The sequence below is a fragment of the Schistocerca gregaria genome, chromosome X (genome assembly GCF_023897955.1).
Source record: "Schistocerca gregaria isolate iqSchGreg1 chromosome X, iqSchGreg1.2, whole genome shotgun sequence".
Classification (NCBI taxonomy): domain Eukaryota; kingdom Metazoa; phylum Arthropoda; class Insecta; order Orthoptera; family Acrididae; genus Schistocerca; species Schistocerca gregaria.
Genome location: NC_064931.1, coordinates 602,927,159 through 602,941,784, shown reverse-complemented (window position 1 = coordinate 602,941,784; position 14,626 = coordinate 602,927,159). Strand labels below are relative to the sequence as shown.

Genomic DNA, 14,626 nt, shown 5'->3' with positions numbered 1-14,626 from the left:
TCAATACTAGAAATAAGAATAATCTTCACAAGGACTTAAAGTCACTTACTCTTGTACAAAAAGGTGTGCATTATTCAGAGACAGACATTTTCAGTAATGTGCCAGCTTAGCAACCAATGAAATTCAGTTTAAGAGAAGCCTAAAGGATCTATTGTTAGCCAACTCCATTGATGAATTTCTCAGTAGAACCAACTGATTTTGTGTATATATGAAGTAAATCTAACTTCTGCACCATTTCAATACAGTAAAGTGTTCATTGTAAATAAGTATTCTAGTAGTTCTATTATATGTTTATTACCTTATAAATAAAAAAACATTCTTTTTTAATTTTAAATTCAGTGCATTAATGCGATCTTAGTAAATGAGTGCTGTAAAATGATCTTTTCATATAGTGTTCATTTTTAAAAAATGACGATGATTCCACTTGTGACCTGTGGAAGGTACATCAGTTTATTTGTTGTAGTTGTAAACATTAGTCATGTATCATTGTTTTTCTGACATGTTCTACATCCTGGAGGACCTCCTCACTACCGATCAATTGGAATGAAAGTAAATCTAATCTAAATCTAATCAGGTTTATCCTTATGATGAACACAGTTTAGTTGTGATCATTCAAAGGGTCCTGTCATATTACGATATTACCCTCCCATGATTGCTGCCGGTCAATGACATCTTCCTGATCTTTTTAGTTCTTTAGTTTTTGGTCTGAGCTTGCACGATGAGATGTGTTGTCAAACTTCCTCTGAAACCGTTGTATGGTCTGTATATCTTTGTTCACAGTTTCGACAGTGCTAGTCAGATATTAAAGGTATATACTAGATTGAAACGGAGTCTTTTTGCTGCTTCAGAGGGTTAGACCAGTTGGATCTTGACCCCTTCCAGACGTATCTTAACATTACTGCTGCATACGGCCTGGCCAACTATTGATTCAGTTCAATGTTCCAAGACAAGTAGCCCTTTTCCTCTTAATTTTATCTTGTACACCTAATCTGATTATGGAGGTTTCTGTGTGATGAAACTCAAATTAAAAATTGAAACTTCTCCATTTCTTTCCATCCAAAATGAAGCGAAGTGCGGAGCGTGACACGATTGAAGACTACTTTAATGCGGTTATACTATAATCGAATGAGAGGTAGTGTGAATCTTGAAAATTTCCAGGAATATTCAATACCCGATGCAGTGTCGGGCATACAGGTGGTCATCGTTTTCCACAACGCGTGATATTTCATCTGGGTACGTTCCACAGATCTTCAGGTGACCCTTCCTCAGGTGATCAGTATCCGACAGATCACCTGAAGATGTCTGGTAGGTGGTCAGATGAAATATCGTGCGTGATAGAAAGCAACGACCAGCTGCTATCTTGAAGTGCTTTATTATAACATTTTGTCTCTCTTATGAATTAAGTCTTTTATGCTGCGCAGAACTATATGTAGAATTGTAGACACTGGTGTACCACTTTGCTTGATGCTTCAAATTTCTAACATATCCTTGCTTCAAATCCCTTATGTTGGTAACCATCGGATGAACGCAGAATATTTCTTACCGGAGCTCGGAAAATCTAACATGGCGTCTGTTTGATTGTGTGTGTGTATAGTGGCAGCTGACGCGAGGAAAATAATGGGATCATTATTTTTTTATTTTCATCCTGATACTCAAAAATAAAGCTACTCAGTTTACGAAATGCGATATTTGAGTTGGGGGCGGACGTCCTGCTGTTGCATTTCAAGACAAAAATGACGAAAAAAAAGGGGGTTTAAATGCAGTTGTCATTTCATGTCAATTAACTCACATGCGATCAACAGAAGTAATGTGAATGTGCTAATGAATCTTCATTATGTGGATTCTTGAGAGGGTGAGTAGAATATTATAGCTTTTGAGCACTAAGTAGTAATACACGATTCTTTTAAGAGTTTTGCGGTGTTTGAAGTCGGCCAACGTTGCTTGTATTTTCGTGGGCTGCATGGCTCATTTGTGAACTGGTGCATTGTAGTTTGTAATTATAAACAAAAGATAAAAACAAACTTTTTGTGTACGTATATATGACATGAATCGTTTCATTGCCGTGCTTTTGTGTGCTAATTGACGTAAGATTCATCTTGTGGGAAGTATCCGGAAGGCGTATGATCTTTAATTAGTATGTTGTTTGTAAATATTGAGAGGTATGTAAGTAAAGAACGACATTTATTCTTCTATAAGGCGCGATTCCCCCAGCTGCGTTGCTTGGAATCGAAGTGTGTGTGGTTTTCTGTACCTTCAATTATCTTGGCTGTGGCACGTCGTAGATACTATCAGTTTGACATTTCGAGTTATCCACAACGAGGCATTTTATGTTTTCCAGATATCTCTAGTAACTGACACATTAAATGAAAGTGGTAGTTCTAGACATAAAGTTTTATCGAGTCATGTAGTTGGATAAAGTTAGTCATCGATATTAATGACATTTGGGTTACTCACATAGCAGTGTGACGCCCTAACATTTGTTTGTTTACTACCTGCATCTGTTAAGCATTTTGTGTCAATGTCTAACTTAACCCCCATCCCCCTGAATTGTTTAGCAACATTGATGGAAGAGTTAATTCATTTTTTTACTGAAAGACAAGCTATTTCAGTGTTTATTAATTTTGTCTCATTTGGTGAAGAAATGTGGCCTACATGATCGAAAGCTCTGATGGCACCCTTCACTGGTTATTAATCTTTTAACATGGAAACTAACAGAAAAAAATACTTGCCAGAAGTGAATGTCAGAATCTTGATCTGTAGAATTTTCTCCAAGGTTTAGACTCTTTTTTGTTGCATAATGCTGACTGAATAAGATAATAATAAAAAACGAAAACACACACACACAAAACATTCTTGCTCTTCTGCTAGGATACTGTGCTTTGTTCTCAGTACCATTATAATTGTCATTCCAGTGTATGAGATATCATATAGGGCTTCAGACTCTGAACCTTACGAGAATCCTCATCTGTGAATTGAGATAATAAGTGTTTGTTTTAAATAACTTATTGTTGATAGCTTTTGATGAACACAGCCTTACCTCTGAGATTGATGGCATAGTTAAATACCTGTTAACTGTTTTATACTAGTCACCCTTTGTGATTTTTGTGCTTGCTTCCATGTAAGAGGTAACATTGAGACAGAAATTTCTATAATTTGATGAGGACTGTGTAAATGCATGCATATGTATCATTTATAAGAAAAGCACTTTTTCAGCAATCAGTACTTTTAAATTTACTAGATACCATCAGAAAAGTAAACAACTGTGTTGTGTTGATGGCTGCAAGTTAACTAGTTTTGTCACTTTTTGCTTTTTAAACATATTGTTTATAATATGTGGCTGCTTCTGTTGATAACTAGTTTTGAGAAGGAAATGGGTAACGCTTATACCAATATCTTTCTTGTTCACACTGGTATGCACCAAGGGAACTGTATTATTTGTGGAATTGCTTAATGACTCTGAACATCAGGAGTCATTAGTTTGTGGGGGGAGAGTTCTTACTCAGCAGTTTTTCTGTTGTGATAATCTATATTTGTGAAAGTGTTGCTTATAGGCAAGTGTGTGCTTTTTATTATTTAAATCTCAAATTGAATGTGCTTTGTGTTTAAGATTATTACATTCATCAAATGCATAATGAAACATCTGTGATGCTCAACACAGTGGATGTGATGTAGAAATGCATTTCTTTGTGGCAATTAAGTAACAATTTTAAACCTTCCTCCAGGTTGTCCAATGAAAAAAATAGAACAGTCAGCTGTTGTAGCATTCTTTATTCTTAAATTGAATTGTGAACAAACATGAGGTGTTGCAAAATGAATAATAGCTATAATTACATATTTTCCTCAAGACACTAAAGTTATATTTTGTGTGTGTGATCATCTGTTCCTCTCTTCTTTTTACTAAGCTGGTGCATTAGTTATTTTTTTTAGTATGTACATTTCGGAGGCAAAAAATACTATATGGTAAAGGTGGGCATTGCTGCAAGAATTCATGATCTTTCGATAGGTCCAGCAGGTTATGAATATATCATAATTTAAACCAAAATTTTCTTTGGTAGCTTCTTTTTGGTGCTAAGGTTATGCCTCTTGCCTCAATTATCAGTTCATACTACACTAAAAAGGGTACAGAATCTTTTGGAATATGATTTTACAGAAGAATCATGGTTAGCTGTGTAAATTAAGTAACTAATGAAAAGTTAAAAATTCAGTTGCTGATAAAAGAGCTTTAAGACACAAGTTGACTAGAAGAAGGAATAGCTTGATAAGACACACTCCTAGATACAAAGGAATCAGAATATGGTTACGGGAGCGTGTGTTGTGGAGTGGCAAGACTAAAATACAGTAAACAGCTTTGTGAAAATCTATACTCTGCAAATCACTGTGAAGTGCAAGGCAGTGTGTATGTCCCATTGTACCAGCTATTAGTGTTTCATCCATTGTGTTCATGTATGGAGCACAGAAAGAATGATTATTCCATAGGCTCTGTGCTTGCTTTAATTTATCTAATGACCCCTATGTGAGCAATATGTAGAGGGTTGTGGTATATTCCTAGGGTTGTCATTTAAAGCCAGTTCTTGAAATGTAGTAGGCTTTTGCAGGATAGTTTACATCTGTCTTCAAGAGTTTGCGAGTTTAGTTTCTTCAGCATCTCAGTGACATTCTCCCTCAGGTCAGACAAACCTGTGATCATTCATGTTGCCCTTCTCTATATACGTTCACCATCCCTCGTTAGTACTGTCTGGTAGGGGTTAGTGATGTAAAATGCCTGGTCATTTATAAGTTGGTCAAATACCCAAAGTTTAAAGATTAAATGATCACCGACACTTATAAAAAAAAAAAAAAAAGATTTAAAATGATATTTTGTATTGGAAGAGGTGCTTTGCATCACTTCTTCAATACTGGTGGGGTAATGAAGTTGAAAAAGCTATTTGAGAGTCAGGGAAGAGTTATTAGGGGAGGTAAATTGGGTTGTAAACATTACTACACATTTGTCATTACAAGTGTATAGTTATGTTTACAACCCAATTTAACTCCCCTAATAACTCTTCAGTTCTTGGGGTAGTACATAAGAAAAAAAATCATGTTTAAAAGTAATTATTGAAGAAAATCTAGTTTATATTAAGTAGGTAGCCTGTAGGTAGTATTTTTACTTATACTATTCTACTGCTAAAATATCAGAGTAAAAAAAAACTTTATCCATAATGATTTTAATTGGGTATGAGTCATGTGACAATACAGATTCCATGAGTCCAAGAGACATCAATTCTCTAGGAATAGACTAGTATTGCAATTGAACGATTCCAGCATCTTCAGCATCAATTCTTTATTATGAAATCTTTTTTATGTTAGTTTTCTCATTTTATATTCACAGCAGTGGAGCCATTTAAAAGTAGATAAAGAAAGGAGCAGAATAGAAAACCATAGTCTGGCTCAATTATCGCTGCATGTGACAAGAAAGCATGTATTTTCACTGAAAAAGTTTAACATTTAAGGATACATTTATTATCAAGAAACGCATACATTCAATAATACTTTTGTTATCAATAATCATTCTTCAGTAATATTCATAGGTTTTACGCACTTTATAGTGTGTGTTACATTGCAAACCAATGCCCTGAGGACAATGTGTGTGTGTTTATATATATATATACGAGGTTATCACTACAGACCTGTTCAAGACTCTGTGTGTGTGTGTGGGGGGGGGGGGGGGGAATAGGACATTGTAAATGATAAATAACTGTAAATAACGTGCATCCTTCCTTGGTAAAGCAAGCTGCAATGCTAATAAAAAAACATACTTCTCTCTTCTTTCCTTTCGGTCTTAATAGTAAAGACAAAGAATGACAGTTGTATGTTTAAATGTAAATATTTACTAACTTTTAGCATAGGGAGTATCAGCCCATCCCTATTTTACTTTTCAAGTTATACATTCTAGCAGTAAAAACTTGAAAAAGTACTTTTTTATAAGCACCCAGATTATGGGCATTTAAACGGTTGTGCGCAAATTTCCATTTGTTAATATCCTGCCCACTGGACATTTGTCGGGCCTACATCACTATTAGGGGTCCCACACAATTGAACAGTATTCTAAAATGGGTTGTATGAGTGATTTGTAATCAATTTTCTCTGTAGACTGATTGGACTTCCCCAGTATTCTACTAACAAACCGAAGTGAAGTACCTGCTTTAACCACAACTGTGCCTAAGTGATAATTCCGTTTCATATCCCTACTAAGTGTTACACCCAGGTGTGTGTGTGGCTGATTCCAACTATAGACTCATTGATATCATAGTCATAAGATACTACGTTTTTTTTAGAGTGGTGTGATTTTACACTTCTGAACTCGAGTTGCCAGTCCTTCCACCACTTTGAAATCCTATAAAGATGTGACTGAATAATTATGCAGCTTTTTTCAGGCAGTAATTTGTTATTGATAACTGCATCATTTGCAAAAAGTCTGAGCTTACTATTAATATTGTCCACAAGGCCATTAATATGTAACATGAACAGCTGGTGTCTAAGACACTTCCATGGGGTCACCCAAAGTTACTCCTACATCTGTCAGTGACTTGACTCTCCATCCGAGATAATATGCTCTGTCCTTCCCCTTAAAAAAAAAAATCTGCAGTCCAGTCACAAATTTACTTGATACCCCCATATAATTGTAATTTTGACAGTAAGTATAGATGTGGTACTGCATCAAATGTTTTTTGGAAATCAAGAAATACTGCATCTGCCTTACTGCCAGGATCCAAAGCTTTCTGTGTGTCATATGAGAATAATGTGAGCTGGGTTTGACATGATCAGTATTTTCAGAATCTACACTGGTTTTCAAGGAGGAGGTCATTCTGTCCGAGATGTCTCATTATGTGTGAACTCAGAATATGTTCCATGACTCTACAACAAATCATTGTCAAGGATATCGGACGGTAGTTTTCTGGATCACTTCTACTACCCTTGTTGTAAACGAGTGTGACCTGTGTTTTCTTCAAACTACTGGGTATTGTTTTTTCTCCCAGGGATCTATGATAGATTATAGTTCAGATTGATGGAGGGTACAGTAACTAAGCAGAAAAGATTTACACTAGGCAGACTATTGGGAAGAGCTGCACAAATGCATATTCGGACTGCTGATTGCAGCAACAGATATCACATCACTGGATAAATGTGTGTAAAGTGAATTGGTATTGATGTAGAAATAAATGTGGTGATGAGGATAACTATATTCAGATTCTGCAGAAAATCAAGTTGCCATGTTCTGAGTTCAAGTAAATGATTTTGCTATTTGTGCAGTTTACATATCAGTATGTGGCATTTTTGTCATCATGTGCCACATGAAATGAATCTTGTTACACACAGATTCTTTCTTTAACACTTTTGGTAAAGATGCATACCATAGACTTTTCTACCAGTGAAAGCAGATTTTCTGCAATTTCTCTAAATCATTGTAAGGAAATGATAGGTTTGTTCCTTAAAAAAGGCCACCATGAATTTACGTGTCCAGTGCGAGCTTGTGCTCTCTTGGAATGTAAATCAGTTTCACTAAGATGCTAGCCACAATCTTCTTTTCCAACTTTCTTGAAGTTGTTTTTAATGTTCAGATTGAATTGTGAAGCTGCCAGGAAATGACAGTTAACTGAATGAAAACACTCTTTTGTACATACCCACCTTTGAACTGAAATTGATAGACTTCGGGATTCGTATTTGCTTGTATCGTATTTTCCCCCCTTTCTTGCTCAGATTTGCAGCTAAATATATGAACTGCTGTGGAACATTACTTAACCAATGTTGTGAATCATGAATTGATTTTGTTAGTATTGACAGACGATCTTCAGTCTTTTTTATTTATATTGTTTTTCCTTGTAAAGCTGTTTTATAACTTTTATGGGTTTGATGAGATTAAATATACTTCTTGTTGCTAAGATCCATGGATAAAAGTCCCTCAAGAATGTATAACATGTCATAAAACAAGATTACGTATTATTTATGAGGGACTTATTGTTCCTGCCATAGATTCTAAGTTAAATGACTGTCATGGATGTGGAATAAGTCAAGAAAGTCTGAAACATATTTTTATTTATGAGGTAATAACAAAATTCTGCTCAGACATAACTTCCACATTCGTTGTTAATAATTTATTTGTCTTAGGATCATTTTTAGTGATAGAAAGATTTTTGTGGTCAATAGAAGGGATAACATGTATGCTGACATGTGATCATACATACATAAATATAATTAATGAGAACAGAATGGGTCATAACCAACACAATATTATACTTAACTATTTGTGCAATTTGTTACTACCAGTTTTGTAAGATATGTGTACTTGTGAATGCTTGGAGGCAAGACTATGTTGATTGATTGTTTGTGACCTTAAAAAGATAGTGTTCTATTATACACATTCAGAGTTAGTGAAATATACTTTCATTACTATTGAAGCTAAAAAATAAGTTAAAAAAACAATGAATAATACAACAAAATTAAGGAAATTCAAATTTTTTTCTGAAACACCTCTTCGTCAAGATGCAAGAACCAGAATTTTGCAAAAAATAAAAAAATTCTCCGGTTCATAATGGTTCTTGAGATAATCATAAATGGTTTAACAGTACAGATATTTTTTTCCAAGAAACTTTGGGTAGAAGAGCAAATGGAAACAGCTCAGTAATAGTATACACACAGCTATAAATAAAGAAGACAAGCTTGAAAACAAGACCTTCAAAATTAACTATGCCTATTTTATGGAATTTATGTAAATAACAGGAATACTGTTAAAACAGTATGGAAAAATGTGTGTGTTCTTGTGGCACTTACAGTCTGATTTCCACAGCAATCGACTGTTTGTGTATGAAGTGATTAAATAGTGGAGTAATCGGGAGAAAGTGTATGCATTTCTCTATCTCACAGACTTCATAGATAGCAGAAAGGAGAAATTTATAATTCCAAATCTGAATTCTACAATATTCTGGAGACTGAGTAGCTGGCCTTTACCACCATTAGGAGGTGAAATTCCAGTACTGCTAATGAATACCTTTAAAAGTGAAAAAAAAAAAACTATTCCTAGGTGTTCACACTGTTAATTCTCTGTGTTTCTTTTCCTGTCCATCCAGTTGCCGTCTTCGACTGCCTCAAACACAAAAATTCATCAGCTGGTTCCGTGATGTAGTTAATATCTTGCGCTGTTTTATCAGTGGTGTGTTGATTATACATTCTTTTAGTCATATTATAATTGATTTTGAGGCCTACTTCAAATTTTCCCTGTTAAGCTCCTCTATTAGTTGTTGGTTTAGCAGGTACAAACAGTAGTGTAAAATGTAACATCTTTACATTCAGATACTGTTTTACTTGTTTAAATTTTGCAAAGATGTACTGTGAAACTAAAAATGCTTGTATGCCTGTAAATATTTTTACACATGCTGTATCTGAAGACTGTGTCAGACACAAGGGTATTGTCAGGAGTACCCCAGGGAAGTGCGATAGGACTGCTATTGTTTTCTGTATACATAAATGATCTGGTGGACATGGTGAGCAGCTGTTTGCTGATGGTGCTGTGATGTACGAGAAGGTATCAAAGCTGAATGATTATAGGAGGATACAAGATGACTTGACGAAATTTCTGTTTGGTGTGATGAATGGTAGATGTTAATGTAGAAAAATGTAATTTAATACAAATGAGTAGGAAAAACAAACCTGTAACATTCGGATACAGCATTAGTAGTGTCCTGGACGACACAATCTTGTTGATAAAAATATCTGGGCATAAAGTTGCAAAGCAATATGAAATGGTATGAGCTTGTGAGGATTGTGATAGGGAAGGTGAAGGGTCAACTTCAGTTTATTGGGACAATTTTGGGAAAGTGTTTTTCATCTGTGAAGGAGAGTGGGTATAAGACACTAGTGCAGTCTATTCTTGAGCCCTGCTTGAGTGTTTGGGATCTGCACCAGGTCAGATCAAAGGAAGACATAGAAGCAGTTCAGAGACGGGCTGCTAGATTTCTTACCAGTAGGCTCGAACAACATGCAAGTATTATGGAGATGCTTCAGGAACTCACATGGGAATGCCTGGAGGGAAGCCAGTGTTCTTTTTAAGGAACACTATTGAGAAAATTATAGAATCAGCATTTGAAGATAACTGCTGAACAGCCCTACTATCGCCAGCATACATTTCCCATAAGGACCACAGAGATGACATATGAGAAATAAGGGCTTATGCGAAGGCAGATAGGCAATCATTTTTCCCTTGCTTTATTTGGGAGTGGAACAGAAAAAAAATATTGATAGTGGTAAAGGGTACTCTCTGCTACACACCATATGATAGCGTGCAGAGTTTATTTGCAGATGTAGATAGAACCACTACAAGAAATGATAAGTAATTCTCTTTTTTGTCTTAGTTTTGTAAAAACTGTAACTATACAGTTTATCATCTAGTGTACATTTAACGAAACCAGTGTTAACCTGTCTCAAATGATGGTGTAAAACTGATTTCAAGCACCTAACGATCTGAAATGCATTGTTTATTAATGAAATCACAGTTAGTGACTGAAGGCAGTTTGTTTTCTTATAATTTTTGCAAACGTAATACCATCACGGCAACAACACTGTCAACAATGGAGAAAATTAATAAACTGTACAATTTTAAAGGCCATCATATTTGCCATTGAGTGTGGAAATTATTTATTTCACTATTGTAATTTCAGCCTTTGGACTACTTTCAAGTGGTACTGCAAAAGATTTTGCTTCAACATGTGTCAGTCTTCAAAATTCTCCAACATATATACAAGTAATAGTCAAAAATAGGTCGTTTTCGGTGTAAAAATGCAGTAACATCAGATGAGTGTGAAGCTCTGTACATTGTGAAATGATGTAAATTATGTGAAATGTTATCACTGTTAACGGCATTCACATAAATTGTTACAAATCGATGTTCTCACACAATCTGCACTTGTCTGATGTTACTGTATTATACAAGTCGGAAGATTTTAAAGTTTGAAATGTGCTGAAGTAAAAATCTTTTGCAGTGCCACTTGAAAATGGCTTGAAGACTGAAACTGCAGTAGTGCAATAAAGAATTTCTAAGGTAAATAGTGACTATGATGTCCTCTAAAACATTCTAAAGGACTGTGAATCCCGGCCACGAGAAGTTAAACTGTATAGTGTTGTGAGTGGAATGAAGGTTGTTCACATATGTTTCATTCATTCTTGATATTGCCAGTTTATGGATCTGAATCCATTCCATAGAGCTGCTTAGAATAGTGACTCCTCATGCAGTTCTGAATTGCCCACAGTCCTAATGAAGTTTAATGGAAGGTGTAGCATTGGAACGTACTATATTCTTTAACCTGTCAAACTGGTCTTGGACAACAACAAAATGTGTTCAGATATTTATTTATTATCCTTAATTTATACATGTCCGTGTGCTTCTTAGTTAAAAATATACAGATTTTAACACATTCAAAAATTGGTGATTCTTATATAATTTACATTCTAGTATATCTCATTACATATCTATTAAAAATAAAGATTCCAAGACTTACCAAGCGGGAAAGCGCCGGCAGACAGGCACATGAACAAAACACACAAACACACACACAAAATTACGAGCTTTCGCAACTGGCAGTTGCTTCGTCAGGAAGGAAGGAAGGAGAGGGAAAAATGAAAGGGTGTGGGTTTTAAGGGAGAGGGTAAGGAGTCATTCCAATCCCGGGAGCGGAAAGACTTCCCTTAGGGGAAAAAAAAGGACAGGTGTACACTCGCACACACACACACATATCCATCCGCACATACACAGACACAAGCTTGTGTCTGTGTATGTGCGGATGGATATGTGTGTGTGTGTGCGAGTGTACACCTGTCCTTTTTTTTCCCCTAAGGGAAGTCTTTCCGCTCCCGGGATTGGAATGACTCCTTACCCTCTCCCTTAAAACCCACACCCTTTCATTTTTCCCTCTCCTTCCTTCCTTCCTGACGAAGCAACTGCCAGTTGCGAAAGCTCGTAATTTTGTGTGTGTGTTTGTGTGTTTTGTTCATGTGCCTGTCTGCCGGCGCTTTCCCGCTTGGTAAGTCTTGGAATCTTTATTTTTAATATATTTTTCCCATGTGGAAGTTTCTTTCTGTTTTATTTACATCGTCATTACATATCTACATCATTATATATGAATATGGTAAAAACACCATCTCATCCATTATGTAAATGAGTATTAATTACAGAATTCACACACTTCTTTCCCATTTCACTGTGGCGCAGTGGTTAACACACTGGATTCGCATTCGGGAGGACGACGGTTCAATCCCGCGTCCGGCCATCCTGATTTAGGTTTTCCATGATTTCCCTAAATCGCTCCAGGCAAATGCTGGGATGGGTCCTTTGAAAGGGCATGGCCGACTTCCTTCCCCTTCCTTCCCTCATCCGATGAGACGGATGACCTTGTTGTCTGGTCTCCTTCCCCAAACAACCCAAACCCATTTTACTTTTTTTGTATATCATCTACTTGCATGTTTGTGGCTATTATGTATCAATGACACCTGTAAAAATGGTATGTCTGGCATGCAGCTGTATCTTGTTCTGTGCAAATGTGCATATGTTCTTGGAGTAAGGGGCAGGACACAGAAACATCTAAAATGATATTTCTGGAAAGGAGGGACAACTTCATTGGCATACAAATCAGACATTACGTTAGACTGTGTTTGAGAACTGTTAGTTGATGAAATATTTAAAAAAAAAATTCTGGTGTTATTTTAAGGAAGGAGACAGGTAATAAAGTAACTGAGCCTATTATTCTATTCTAAACAATGAGTACTAGTTAGAAAATCAAATCCACGTTATGAAAAATACAACATTAACTCGTCATTGAACATTATATCAACTTTTTTCCCCACAGAGTTATTATCTTAATTTCTCTGGTACTGATGATACTGTTATCATAATATGCTATATTTACTTGACATTTTTGTGTTCTGTTTATTATTGCTACATATATAAAGACCGAGCACAAGTTCAGAAACATTGAGACAAGTAGATTTTGTAGTGTTCAGCACATAGAAGTGTGTGCTTGTGAATTAATACTGACAAACAATTTGATTTTAATTATAAATATATTTAGATCCCCACTGGGAAATTTTTGAATATGTTATGAGGAATCTGTATTCCTTACTGTGTTATGCGTGAGACAGCAAGAAGCAGTCAATAGTTTGTGGTGTCTTCAGTGTAGATTTCCTAAAACATTATGATAGGAAAAATGATCTGAAATCCTATTTGGACCTACAATTTGATCTCAGTAATTAACTTTCCAGCATAGGTGGATAAAGGCTGTACGACCCCAATTGGTAATATCTTCTTTGGTGAAACTCAGGGTAAGAAAATAACTGTTTACCAAATAACAAATGCTCTCTCTGATGATGATGATGATGATGATGATGATGATGATGATGCACAGTTAGTTGGGATAAATAACATACTGCCTTACAGTATGGATACTCCACAGTGGAAATCTGTTAAGATAATTAATGACTCCAGCACAAATGTTTTTAAGTATAGTTTTCACTGGATGACCTGGGATGAAATTTATAATTAGCCATAAAATTTAATATATTCCATGATAAAGTCATATCAGTATTTGAAAACAGCTTTCTGCATAAGCTAACCGGAAAAGACTTTAAACAGCCGTGTAAAAAATCATGATTCTTTACAAGTATTATAGTGTCTTGTGAAATGAAAAGGGAAATGTATCTGCTGACGAGAACAAGTAGAGAGCCTGCAGTCATTGCACACTAGAAAAGCTACTCAAAATTACTCAGAAAGGTTATTAAAAAATTAAGGAATAAGCACATAATGTCAGAAATAAGTAATTCTGACTACAGAATAATGGCTACATGGAATGTAATAAAACAAGATACAGGAAATCCAGCCACAAAACAAGATAACATCACTACTGAGCTGAATGGAAGGGCTATAAATCTAAATATATATGGATACTCTGCAAATCACATTTAAGTGCCTGGCAGAGGGTTCATGAAACCATCTTCACAATTCTCTATTGTTCCAATCTCGTACAGCGTGCAGAAAGAATGAACACAATATCTTTCCATATAAGCTCTGATTTCCCTTATTTTATCATGGTGATCGTTTCTCCCTATGTAGGTTGGTGTCAACAAAATATTTTTGCATTCGGAGGATAATGTTGGTGATTGGGATTTTGTGAGAAGGTCCACCGCAACGAAAAATACCTTTATTTTAATAATGTCCAACCCAAACCTTGTATCATTTCACTGACTCTCTCTCCCCATTTGATGAGCCATAGGTAGCAAATGTATTTAATAATCATTTCTTAAATTATTAGAAAACATAGGGGGTAAACAGTTCAAGAGAAAAATTACAGCATATATTGAAAAAGTAACTCTCATAAAATTCAATCATATGAATGTATCACAGATTTCTGAAATGAAGATAATTATACATTCACTCAAAAATAAAAACTTGGCTGGTTTTCATTGTGTTTCCAATAGAGTACTAAAGATCTGTTCCCATATAATAATCCTTGTCTTATTGGAAGTATGTAATCCATCACTAACTCAAGGCATTTTACCAGAGAGAGACTAAATTATGCCATTGTCAAATCCCTATTTAAGTAAAGTG

At 35.5% G+C, this 14,626-nt stretch overlaps 1 protein-coding gene across 4 annotated transcripts in view; it reads left to right on the top strand.

Moving 5' to 3' along the window:
* Window positions 1–1,491: 1,491 nt before the first annotated feature.
* LOC126297586 (rho GTPase-activating protein 190) overlaps window positions 1,492–14,626 on the top strand; it is a 296,415-nt gene continuing 283,280 nt past the window's right edge. The window contains exon 1 of one of the 4 annotated variants that reach the window (XM_049988556.1): window positions 1,492–1,852. The gene's annotated coding sequence lies outside the window, so the exon portion shown is untranslated. The remainder of the gene's footprint in view (window positions 1,853–14,626) is intronic. The other 3 variants (XM_049988559.1, XM_049988558.1, XM_049988561.1) reach the window with 3 other exon arrangements.